Source organism: Rhipicephalus sanguineus, chromosome 5 (assembly GCF_013339695.2).
Source record: "Rhipicephalus sanguineus isolate Rsan-2018 chromosome 5, BIME_Rsan_1.4, whole genome shotgun sequence".
Taxonomy (NCBI): Eukaryota; Metazoa; Arthropoda; class Arachnida; order Ixodida; family Ixodidae; genus Rhipicephalus; species Rhipicephalus sanguineus.
The window spans coordinates 15,697,975-15,710,145 of NC_051180.1; positions in this window are offsets into that span (position 1 = coordinate 15,697,975).

A 12,171-nucleotide genomic window follows, 5' to 3' on the forward strand; every position below is an offset into this window, starting at 1 on the left:
TTTCTACGTTGGCTTTCCGCGCAGAGAGATTCGAATTAAACCACCAGCAGTCAGTGACACGACACAGATGTAGAAACTGCAGAGACAGAACCTCGCGCTGAAACCAAGCGTTCTTATCTCTCATAGCTCTACGGGCACCTCGTCGTTGGCGTAGACCTTCCATCGCTTCGGGGTCTTCTCGCAGCCGCCGTTCTCTTTCCTGTTCCCTAGCATTCTTTCGTTGTACGTACTCGGGGTCTTCGGCTCGCCGCCGTCGCTTCAACAGTTAGCCCAACCATTGGTTGGGCTAACTGCTGCCTTCTTCATCGTTAGTTGACCAGGGGTGAGTAGTGGGATTCACCCAATTTCTGTGACGCATACCCGCTTATGATGATGATAGCTTTTTGGTACGGGGTGAATAAGGAACGATTTGCGAAACCGCTTCGCTGTTAAAAAATACCATCACGGGATGACGTCACCATGTGACGTCATCTTGACGTCAGAGATCGCCAGAATTTGTGACGTCAAGACGTCACTATGACGTCACATAACGTGACCTCACCTGATCACGTCATCACATGACATGGTTGCTTGGTCAAATGTCGGCAGATCACGGAGGCAGTGCAAAACCACATTAGGTGCAGAAAGCTTTCGGAGGGGGACGGGGGAGGATCAATACAACGACTGAGAAGAAAAAGAAGAACACGGCGTTCGCCTTCGAGTCCTCTTAGGCGAAGGCATAAGGGTCCCGGCAAGTATGCTTTTTTTTTTCTATACACCAAGAAAATGGGATTGTTACTTCTTTACATTCCGCAGGTACAGTTCCTAAAGGGCTGCCTGTGCAGTATTAAGGGCTAGAGCAGTCAAGCAAAGAAACGAACAGACAAACTAGACAGCAGACATACAAACGCACCAAGATAATAGGCGTAACCTAAATGTCTTGGTCCGCCTAGTGTTTGAGGTGTTGTTGACCACATCGTTACAAGCATCGCCTAAGGATACTTGTCCAGTAATTTCGGAGATGATCCTTTCGGCCGTTTGCTAAGCTACACTTCAACATGTCAGTTCAACTCAATGGACAGCGTGTTTAACAAACTTGGAGGACGCTTGAGCTTCGCCTTCAAGAGTAGAACGCGACAGCGTAATCGGGCCTTGTGTACAACACCTTCTCAATTGCTAGCGCTGACTTCGGTTCTCGGTGCATGCTGCAACCGTGCGGTAAGTAAACGATGACTATGCGCGTAACATTGACAGTTTCAAAGTACCCAGAATGCCTACTGCAAGTACAGTTGTTAAATACTCACTCCATAACCATTCCTTTTGCGAATCAGCGAAGGGCCCACTACGAATCCGTAAGGCATCACGCTATCCTACGCCGCTGTCCACTTTGTTGATCATTTTGCTGATGATGATAATTAAAAATGTCTGAGCACTTTGTAACGGGTGGACCTTTAATACACCCACTCGTTGCGCAATTCATATGTTTTGATGCCTAGCACGATTCCACGCTTCCGCAATAGAATATTACATGCTTTAAGGGGACTCCTTCCACTACATGACATTCATATAGTGCTTTTTTTTTTCCGGAGCAGTTTCAAGAAACAGCGTGGCTCTGTGGTATATAACACCTCTTTGCCACGCAGACGGCCTGGGTTCGATTCTAAATCAACCTCGAAGATTTTTATCATTTCATTTGCATCTTTCTCGATTTTTCGGTCACGGACAAGATTATTTTTCGCTCAAAACCAACGACGCCATCACCGACAGCGACGTCGGCACCGGAATTTCTGCGAAACGAGCTGTTTAAGAATGTTGCGTTAAAACACGCTATCGCGGTGTCCGGGGCGTAGGCAGAAATTTTTTTCGGCGGTTAGGAGGGGCGCACCTCCTTGATCTGAAGTGTGGGACAGGCAGGCAGATGTGGTCGTGTCACTTCGTGCTCTACATGTCATGGCAAAAAAAAAAAAAAATCGGAAAGGGGGGTGGGGAGCACAGGCCCGGTGTGCCATCCCCCGGCTAAGCCACTGCGAGGTGGAAAGAAATGCTAAGAGTGGGTCATCTGTCCGCTCCGTTGTCCGAATTTATTTTCAAGCACTTGTAGCCTAGCTGGTAATCAGAAACACGAGAGTCATCCATGATACATTCAAGGACGAGTCTCGCATCTCTTTACTGCCACCAAGCTAAGAGCGCGATGAAAAGAAATGCGATAAGCGCAGTTCGAGTTTCTTTCCATCGCCCCTCTAGATTGCAAAAAAAAAAAAAGCACCGAATTTCAACAACATGCAGTTAGCAGTGTCACGACGGTATGTACTGATTTGTATTAACAAAGCCAGTCACAACACTTTCCCATATAGCTTTCCTGCTGCGATACGGCAGCATTTGTTCAGAATGAAAACGCCGCTGCAATAGCATGCGGCGGAGTGTTGTTAATGCACTTGCTGAGTTCGTACACAATGTCGTAAAATTTGATAGATGGCGGAAGGGGAAAATACAAAATTGCAGACGCGTACGAAAGTATTTTTTTGTGTGATTTCTTAGTTCGTCGTTATTTTTCGTCCTTGCGTACGTTCATGCAGTGATAAATTGAGCATCTTCAGCACTAGGGTGTCACATCTTATCTTTGCAAGAACGCCTTCACACACGTGGACATTCCGCAGTTTTTCCTCAGTTTCGCCACAGCACCATTAGCGGCCTCCTCCGCCCTCTTGACTCTTAAGCCAATGCTTCGAAATTTCCTCCATTAATGAAACAGGGACGTAGTGAAGCTGTAACACAACTCTCGTCATAATGTGGGACGCGGTGTTATTTTAAAATTAACCAAATTGCCAATTTTAAAGGGCCCCTCACCAGGTTTGACAGTTTTGAGCTAACGGGTGCAATGCATACACTGGGCGTTCACAATCACGTCTGCCAAAATTTGCAACGCTACGCGCCGCGGAAATGGGTCAAATTTCAAGGTGAACGCTGCTTTCCCTTCCTCTCGCGGGCACGCGCTTTAGAGAATGAGGGGATGACGTACATGAGAAATTGGCCCTACGTAGATGGTAGTGCTGTGACGTCGCTCCTCTACGTAGACGACTGTGCTCTGACGTCGCCAACAGTAGCACGTGACACTGCAATAATTATTTGACACGACATGTGTAGTGTGTGCAATTTGTTGCTTGAATAGATTATTAAAACTTGAGAGAAATAATGAGACACACAAAGGAAATGTGTGCGTCTTTTTCATTTTTTTTCGTGAATTGCAGCGAGATGCGGGGCTAACGTGCCTCCGTTTCCCATGCGTTCGTGCACCCGCGGTTAGCGCATCGAGCAGATGCCAGCCCTGGAAACGAAAGTAATGTTCTGGCGCGTTCGAGCATTCATTATGCTCGTTTATTCTACCGCGTCCAAGTAAACGTTAATGCGGCATTGGCTCATGATACCGCCACTCTCGTGCCCGTACAAATGTCGCAACTTTCATGCCCGTCCGGCAGAAACAGGCAGTACACCACAGAGAACGCCGACACAACGCCCACGGCGGCTACATAAAAAAAAAAAAATGTAGCGGCCGTGCAACGCCGCTCGCGTGCTCGGGCTGGCGCGGGCACGTCATGCGCACGTGACCATGCATGCGCATGACGTGTTCATGCGTATGTGTCAAGTGAGGAGGGCAGGGAAGGGATTTGGCTTGCGAAGGCTACACGGGGCGAGTGGCAAGGGTTTGAAACTCGCCTCCTCGCATCATGGTTTCGCGCCGCTACAAATTATTGTTTTTCTCAGCTCGTAACGAACCGATTTGAAAAATTCTTGTGGCATACTGCTCTTCATTCGGCACACAACTACTTACGTCTAACTAAAATTTGCTATGTGGCCTGGTGAGGGGCCCTTTAACGGTGGAGCACTTTAAGCCGTGTGTAATGTGCCTGCTGAATCCGAATATTATCATCATCATGAACTGGCACGCGCTCTCTTAGTCCTCTTCTTCATCTTCTGCTTCGCTTCCACAACACGTGCGCCGATTTGTTCGGCGGGGAATGCAATAACTCCAGTGGGCGAAAGAACGACAGTGAAAGAAGGAGATAGAAAAGAGTGAGAGAAAGAAAGGGAATGAAGAGAGAAAAAGACAGAAGGCGAAAGAACGATTATAGACAGAGAGAGAAAGAGGTACAGAGAAATGGAGAGAAAGAAAGTGCAAAAAAAAAAAGACAGAAAAGGATAAGAAGACAGAGAAAGAAATGCACATAGACATAGATACAACGAAACATATACAAAAAGGGGGTGGCTAAGTACCCACAGATATATAAACAGGGGGTGGCTCGAGCACCCACCCCCTGTTTACGGATTTTTTTCATCGCAGCTTCCATCTTCCACTTCCTGCCGTTTCTTGGGTATACAAAGAGAGAGAGAGAGAGACAGTAAGCATAGCGATGTATAGTTTAGTATTGTAAGGGGTGGGAAAGGGAAGTGGGGATGACGAGGAGGAAAATGAGGAGGTGAGAGCGTATCCTTGTACAGCAGAGCAGGAGGTGGGAAAGGGTGGTGAGGGTGAGGAGGAGGCCAACGCCACAAGCTCCGCAGCTTCCTTATGGCACATTCGACTGGTCGTTTGAGAGCGCTCTGACTTGAGTTTGAAACTGTTGAATTCAACAGCTTCAAACCTTTTCAACGAGAACAAGCAGGTATGCAAGTCATCTTTCTCCTTCCTGATTATGTTTTGACCCGATAATGTTAGCAATGGTTAGTTGCTATTTTACACACTTTTTCCAGCGCCTTCGGAGCACTCGAAAACGACCAGTCGAATGTACCATTAGTCTTCGCACCACTAGTGCGTAGCTGCGCCGATTTTAACGCGACAGCGTTAAAGAGTTCGTTACGCAGAAATGCTGATGTCAGCATCATCGGTTGTGAGCGAACAATCAGCGTTGTCCCTGACGGAAAAATAAAGAAAAGACGCAAATAAAATAAATAATAACAAACTGCGGTTCGACTGAGTATCGAACCCACGCCTTGTGCGTGGCAAGCCGGCGTTCTACCACAGAGCCACGTCATTGCTCGAAACTGCTCCCGAAAAAAAAAAACTTTATGAAAGTCATATAGTGGGATGCGTCTCCTTAATGCATGCAATATCGCGCGGCAGAAGCTTAGAATCGAGCCAGGCGTCAAAACATGTGAATTGCGCATCGAGTGGGTGTTTTAAAGGCCCACCGATTACAACGCGTTCAGACATATTTAATCATGATCACCAGCAAAAGCATTATGAAAGTGAGCAGCTGCGTAGGTTCACGTGTTGCCTTACGGACGCGTAGTGGGCCCTTTGCTGATTCGCAAAAGGAATTATGGCGTAGTAGGCATTTAACAACTGTACTTGGAGTAGGCATTCTATTATAGTTTGAAATGGCCAATTTTACGCGCACAGACGTTCGTTTCCTTGCGGCACGGTTGAGGCATGCACCGAGAACCGAGGCAAGGCTAGCAGTTGAGAAGGCGATGCGCACGGGGACCGATTACGCTATTGCGTTCTGCTCTTGAAGGCGAAGTTCAAGTGTCCTCTAAGTTTTTTTTCTTACGGATAGTGAAAGTTTTTGAAGATTACGAAAGGCAAAATTTGCCACCTACTTAAGAGCAGTCAACGCGACACTTTTCTTAAACTGAGGCCGCCGCTGTGGAGCAATAGTCATAGTCCGCCGCGGTGGTACAGCGGTTACGGTGCTCGGCTGCTGACCCGAAGGTCGCGGGTTCGATCCCGGCCGCGGCGGTCGCATTTCGATGGAGGCGAAATGGTAGAGGCCCGTGTACTTAGATTTAGGTGCACGTTAAAGAACACCAGATGGTCGAAATTTCCGGAGCCCTCCACTACGGCGTCTCTCATAATCATAGCGTGGTTTTGGGACGTAAAACCCCAGGTATTATTATTATTATTAGTGGAGCAATAGTCATGGTGTTGCGGCTGCTGACCCGAAAGTCGCGGGGTCGATCTCGGCCGTGGAGGTCGCATTTAGATGGAGGCAAAATACAAGAGGCCTGTGTACTGTACCATTTCAGTGCACGCTAGCCCTTTCCCCACCGAAGACGAGCTGAGCTCGTCCACCATGAAACAAGCATTTCGGGGCGCCGCAGTTAAGCTACTCTGATTCATTTTGCTATGTTCTTTCTGGCTTCAACAGTTAACACACTAAAAAAGTCTAAAGATAGCTCAAAGCATGCATTTTGGTCGAGAAAGAACTTTATTCACGTAACCGGATTCGAGAATGGCGTCTTCCTCTGTGTGCGAGCGGTGCGCGCGTGTTGTAACTGCTCCTTTCAAGGAAAACAAATTGTTTGCCAAAGCTTCGGTAAATGAAGAATTTCAGCTCTCCTGCGGGTGTGCCAGCGACTACACATAGCAGCATAGTTTCTCTAAATCACCGGATTCGGACAACGACCGCGTATCGGCAATGGACGTCCTGAGACAAGCAAACCCGGACCGGCGCGTTCAAAGTTTGTTTTCACGAACTCTCTTCTCAGCACTTTATTTTTTAAATTTCAAAGAAACATTTTCTGCACCGAAGAATGGTGAGGTTGGGCCACTTTCCGCGGTGCAGTGCAGTAAAAGCAATCCTCTGCACATTTTCAAATATATATATATATATATATATATATATATATATATATATATATATATATATATATATATATATATATATATATATATATATATATATATATATTTCGCATGCATCTCCTGTATAAAGCGCCTTTGAATAATGTTAGTAGTTGTTTCAGGACACGTAGAATCAAACAAGCAAATAAAAAAATCTGCATTTTTGTATCATTTTCAGCCAATAAACAGGGTTGCCACTGACTTTCGAGCAAATGTCGCCAAACGACGAGCAAAAAGTCGCCAAAAGTCGCCATTTTTCTTACAAATTTCGCCAAAAAAGTAGCCATTCTAGATTGTGCGGCATACCTAGTAATAAAAATTTCCACTCACGTATAGCCCCGTAGAATACAGTACCATCCAAGAGCCTTAAATTATATTGACTTTTCTCGATGCCAGTCGTATCGCCCGCTTCACCATGTGAGTTGCTGCTTCTCCGACTAGCCGCAAGATGTGCGTCGTGGCGCAAGGGTGAATGAACGAAACGCTCATGATATCCTTCCATCCCTGTCCACTCGTTTGAAAGGTAAAAGTGTGGTATAAACCTTGGGCGAAAAGCGTGAAAGCATTATTTGTAGACAGCTTTACGTACCCTTATATGAATTAAAAGGATTAAAAGGTCTATTGAAGGTAACACGACAGAATTCTTACAGGAACCCATTATTAGTGAGTCTTAGACCTTTTCAGTGTGAACTAATATGATACCGGACATCACCGATCCTTTCTTATAGTTACTTATATCTACACGCGTCAATCCGATGCGTTATTGCTGTATAACAATGTAAAATGTTATATAGCAATTGTTTTTATTGCGCACGCTCACCGAGAACAGTGAAAAATGCCTCAATAAATAATTTTTATTGCAGAAATAGCCGCGTATCCGCCTCTCTTCGCTATTCCAAAACAGTCTTTGCGAGCTGAACTGGGGGTACTGCAACAGTGAATAAGCCGCCAAGCTATTCAGAGCAGTTGGAGTTTTGGCGGAACAAATGGTCGGAACACGCGGCCAACCCGTCGTCTTGCCCCTTCAGATGCGAAACTTCAGACAAGCTTAAAGCACCTAAAGCCATAAACCTATAGTCAATCACTGCCCCCTCGCGGCTTGCAAGGTAGTCCGCTGACTTACATTTTGCTAGAATGTCGCTGGGGGACGTTCCAGTACCTCCTGCATCTAGATGGCATCCCGAACTAAGGATCCCACTCACTGATCTTATTTTCACAGAACATCAAATACACGTTTTATTATCTCTCTAGATGAATTGAGGAGCTACACACGAGGCACAGGACGGACATACCGAATGACGCGTAATGTGCACATTCTACTCGTCGGTCTAAAACCAAGAAAAATATGAGAATGTTGCCGCTCATTCGTTTGGAAGACACTGAGCTTAGGATTCAAAACTCGGTGGAGACCTAAGCCGAAAATCGCCAAAAATTCGCCATGTCGCCATTCATAATTTTAGGTCGCCACGGGCCTCTCCAATTCGCCAATTTGGCGAAAAGTAGCCACCATTGGCAACCCTGCCAATAAACTCAGTATGGAAAGTGTTAAAGAAGTCCAGGTGGTCGATATTATCCGGAACCCTCCATTACGGCGTGTCTCATAATAGTATCGTGGTTTTGGCACCTAAAGCCCCAGCAATTATTTTTTTAAACGGCGAAACGCTGTTTTTTGACAAACCCGCATAGCTTTTTTCGTTTGTTCGTTGAAGCGTCGATCTGTGTTGCGTAGATGAACGAATTTCTATTTTTATCATTATTGGTCGAACTTGTGCGCTAACCCAACGATTACGCGCTAGTCCAGTGGTTAAGGTGCTCGAATGCTCACTCGCAGGTCGCGGGATCGAATCCCGGCCGCGGCGGCCTCATTTTCGATGGAGCAAGAATGCTTGAGGCCCGTGTACTTAGATTTAGGTGCACGCTAAAGAACCCCAAGTGGTCGAAATTTCCGTAGCCCTCCACTTCAGCGTCTCTCATAATCATATCGCGGTTGTGGGACGCTAAACCATGACAATTAAAAAATAAATGAATTTACGCGCTTACTCAGCTCTGATTTGCTATGTGCTCTAACCCGCCGCTGTAACAGGGAGATAATAGCGTTGCGCTGTGGAAATCAAGGTTGCCGGAACAATGTCTGCCCTATGCAGTTTTGTACTTAGCTTTACGTGCACGCTAAAGAACAACGCGTAGTCCAAATTATGCTGTAGCGCGGGTGCCTCACAATCGGACTTTCTTTCTATTTCGCACCAAAAATGTCAAGCTGTAACTTTTCGGAACATAAACAAGACAAAAAAGTTATTCAAACTTCTCTTGTTCTGGCATGCGTGCCCATTTTGGTGGTACAGAGTGGCTACGACGGGTGGCTGCTGACCCAAAAGTCAAGGGTTCGATCCCGGCCGCGGCGGTTGCATTTCGACGGAGGCGAAATGCTTGAGGCCCATGCCGTATGTGATGTCAGTGCACGTTAAAGAACACCACATGGCCGAAATTTGCGGAGCCCTCCACTACACAGTGCTTCATAAGCATATCATGGTTTTGGGACGTAAAACCTTAGGTATTATAATTGTCTGGCATGCGAGAGCATCAGCTACTGCCAGAACACAGAAAAAAAAAAAAAATGGCGCCTCTGTCGCGTTGCGTTTTGGGTGCATATCAGTGACTTGTCAGATTTTCATGTTTTCTCTCCCTTTTTTATTTTTAAGGATGCAATGCCGCACCCGTAAAAGGTCTGGATATTGAAAAAATAGATTTGCGCCCGTCCGCTGTGCCACCTTTTGTCAGCGTCTTTTGGTGCTGCCTTGCGAAGTGTTCAATATGCTTTGACTTCGTCGCCTAGCTTCTCGGATGGGTGATAACTTCCGCCCACACCTTGCATGGTTTGGGCCAACAGCGATGCACGTGTGGGTCACGTCGTTCTCCGTTGTCAACTGATGCGCACAATTACACCCGGTCGTGTCTTTTGTAAAACATGCGTTTAATAAGACGATAGCCACCTTTCGAATTGGCCGGGTGCAGTCTCAGCGGAAGAAGATTGGCACAAGTGACTGGTTGCCAGAGCGGCAAGATTGCGATACGCGGTGCTGTTTTTCCCGAGCATGCCGATATTGAGAGTGCCAAGCACATTCCATTTTCCAAAGCGGGGGTGGCCGGCAGGATGAACTCCAACTCGCAGTTCCCAGCTCCAAGCACTCTAATGTCAGTTGCCCAGCATTTACTGGGCAACTGCGGCAAAAATATGCGATTGCTCGCAACTCCAGCGAAAAAAAAAAAGAAATCATGCGCGTAGCCACATTTGCTGATAAGCAATGAACAAGCGTTTCTTTAAGATATAGGCTTTCGACAGCAAGATGGGCTGCTTTCTGCCGATCCCCCGGCCACCTCTGCTTTGGAAAATGGGAAGTGCTTGGCAATCTCGCTATCGGCGTGCTCGTGAACAACAGTGCCGTGTGTCGCGATTTTGCGGCTCTGGCCACCGGTCACTTGTGCTAATCTTTTTCCGTTGAGACTGTACGTACCCGTCTCTGCAGTGACGAGTGGTGAAAAGACAACCATGACAACTCATCTGCCGTTATGCTTGCGGCACGCGTTCCGCTGTTCTCTTTCCAGCAGTCTGACAGCATTGATATCATCTGCGAGTAAAATCATCCCATTCGTGGTGCACTGAAAGTAGCTTTAAGATGACATTTCATTTCGTCGTGCAGTCGCGCTCATGGCAGTGTGACGAGCCTGTGCTGACCACCACCGGAGCCCATGACGGCGGGTGTTTCACCTGTCCCTGCGCCCAGCAACCAAATCGGTGGTTTCACGGCGAACAGTGAGTACTGCACTTGAGCCGGGTTCAGACTACAGTCGCATCTGTCACAAATGTCGTATCGTGTAACAGCTGCATCGTCCGTTTGCGTTCCTAACGACCTAGTGTTTTCACATTGAGCTTTTCGGTAGGATACGTTTTTTACGACGAGCCAATCACCGTTCTGAAAATGCGTTGCGTCCTCGCTACAATTGTTGCAGCCTAGCAAGGTTCGCGTGTTTGACCATGGCTGGGTTGGCCGGGCTACGGGTCATGGTTACAGGCCACGGGCACGCAACGCAATAAACACCGGCAAACCAACTGCACAGACACGCTACTGCATGACTTGCAAGATGCGGAATCTGGGGAGGACGGAAGCCCCGTGAACGGAAAATGAAAACCGAAACTGCTTTGCCCATTGGTCGTACGTAACGGTCGCGTCAGTAGTTGTAAAAGTCGCGGGTCCACCAACATTTACACCTCAAACGTTTCGTACTTTACGCTAAATACAACAACGCCTGAACAAGTTATTACGTTCATCGCGTTTACGGTCACGATCCTTACCGACAATCCGTCCGTTGCGTACGTAGTCTGAACATGGCTTTATTCTCAGCAGTTTGCAAAAAATCTACAAGAAATAATAATGAAGAAAACCCAACGCAAGACATGTGGCGTAAAGTTGGCTATGCAGGATTTTTTACATTGAGCCAAACGTTACGAGGCGGACGGACGCGTTCGTGCGAATAGTACAGATGAGTCGATGGTGTATTGTTCGTCTAGGACGAGTCATTGGGATGTTCCTATCGTGGCGACACTCGGTGAGTCGCTGTTGTTGCACGGGCTTGATTTGTAGCAGTAAAGCGCAAGTTTCATTGCGGGATTGTGCGGCTTTGTAACGATGAGAATCATCGTGTAGCTGGACCGCTACCACTAGCGCCGTGTCGGGGTTAAGGCGCCAACTTTGCGTGATGCGAGCAAAGTACGGACCACTGCCACGTATGTTATGCCCGGCTTTGCCTCTCTGCAACAGAGAATGCTGGTATGTCAATAGTGTTGTTGCATGCCACTTTATTCCTTGCGCGTGGAATGGGGCATTCCAGTGCCGGATCGAGATGTCCTGCTCTCACTGCGCTGCACTCTTTGTGTAAATGGTCTGCGTTGCGCACCATTTACATTGCACGTTTGTGTAAATGATGTTCCGTGTGCGTTGCACAGACGAGCACGAGGGTGTAAGTGCTTAAATAGACACGCGGAATCGTAACAGAGGGGCGGGAAGGGCACGCCCTTTTCTGACGGCATGAGCAGTTTGAACACTCGGATGCATCTACAGAAAGTGCTCAACAAAGAGGCATGCACAGAGGAGCAGAGGCAACGACACCTCTGTGCTGTTCCTTTCATTTCAAGTGATTGGCGATTTGTTCTACAGTGAAAACACACACACACACACACACACACACACACACACACACACACACACACACACACACACACACACACACACACACACACACACACACACACACACACACACACACACACACACACACACACACACACACACACACACACACACACACACACACACACACACACACACACGTGGAACAAGTGGATATACGATGGTGCAGTTGGTGTGAGTCACAATGTGGGAGTGTCGACTAGCTGAACCTGTCGAGCCGGTTGTCGCGATTTCGCAACGCACTGAATGCGAACTTATGAGTCCGAGCGGGACGCTTACAAAATGTTGATTTCAAAGTTTATGTGTGGCAAAAACCTGTCACCA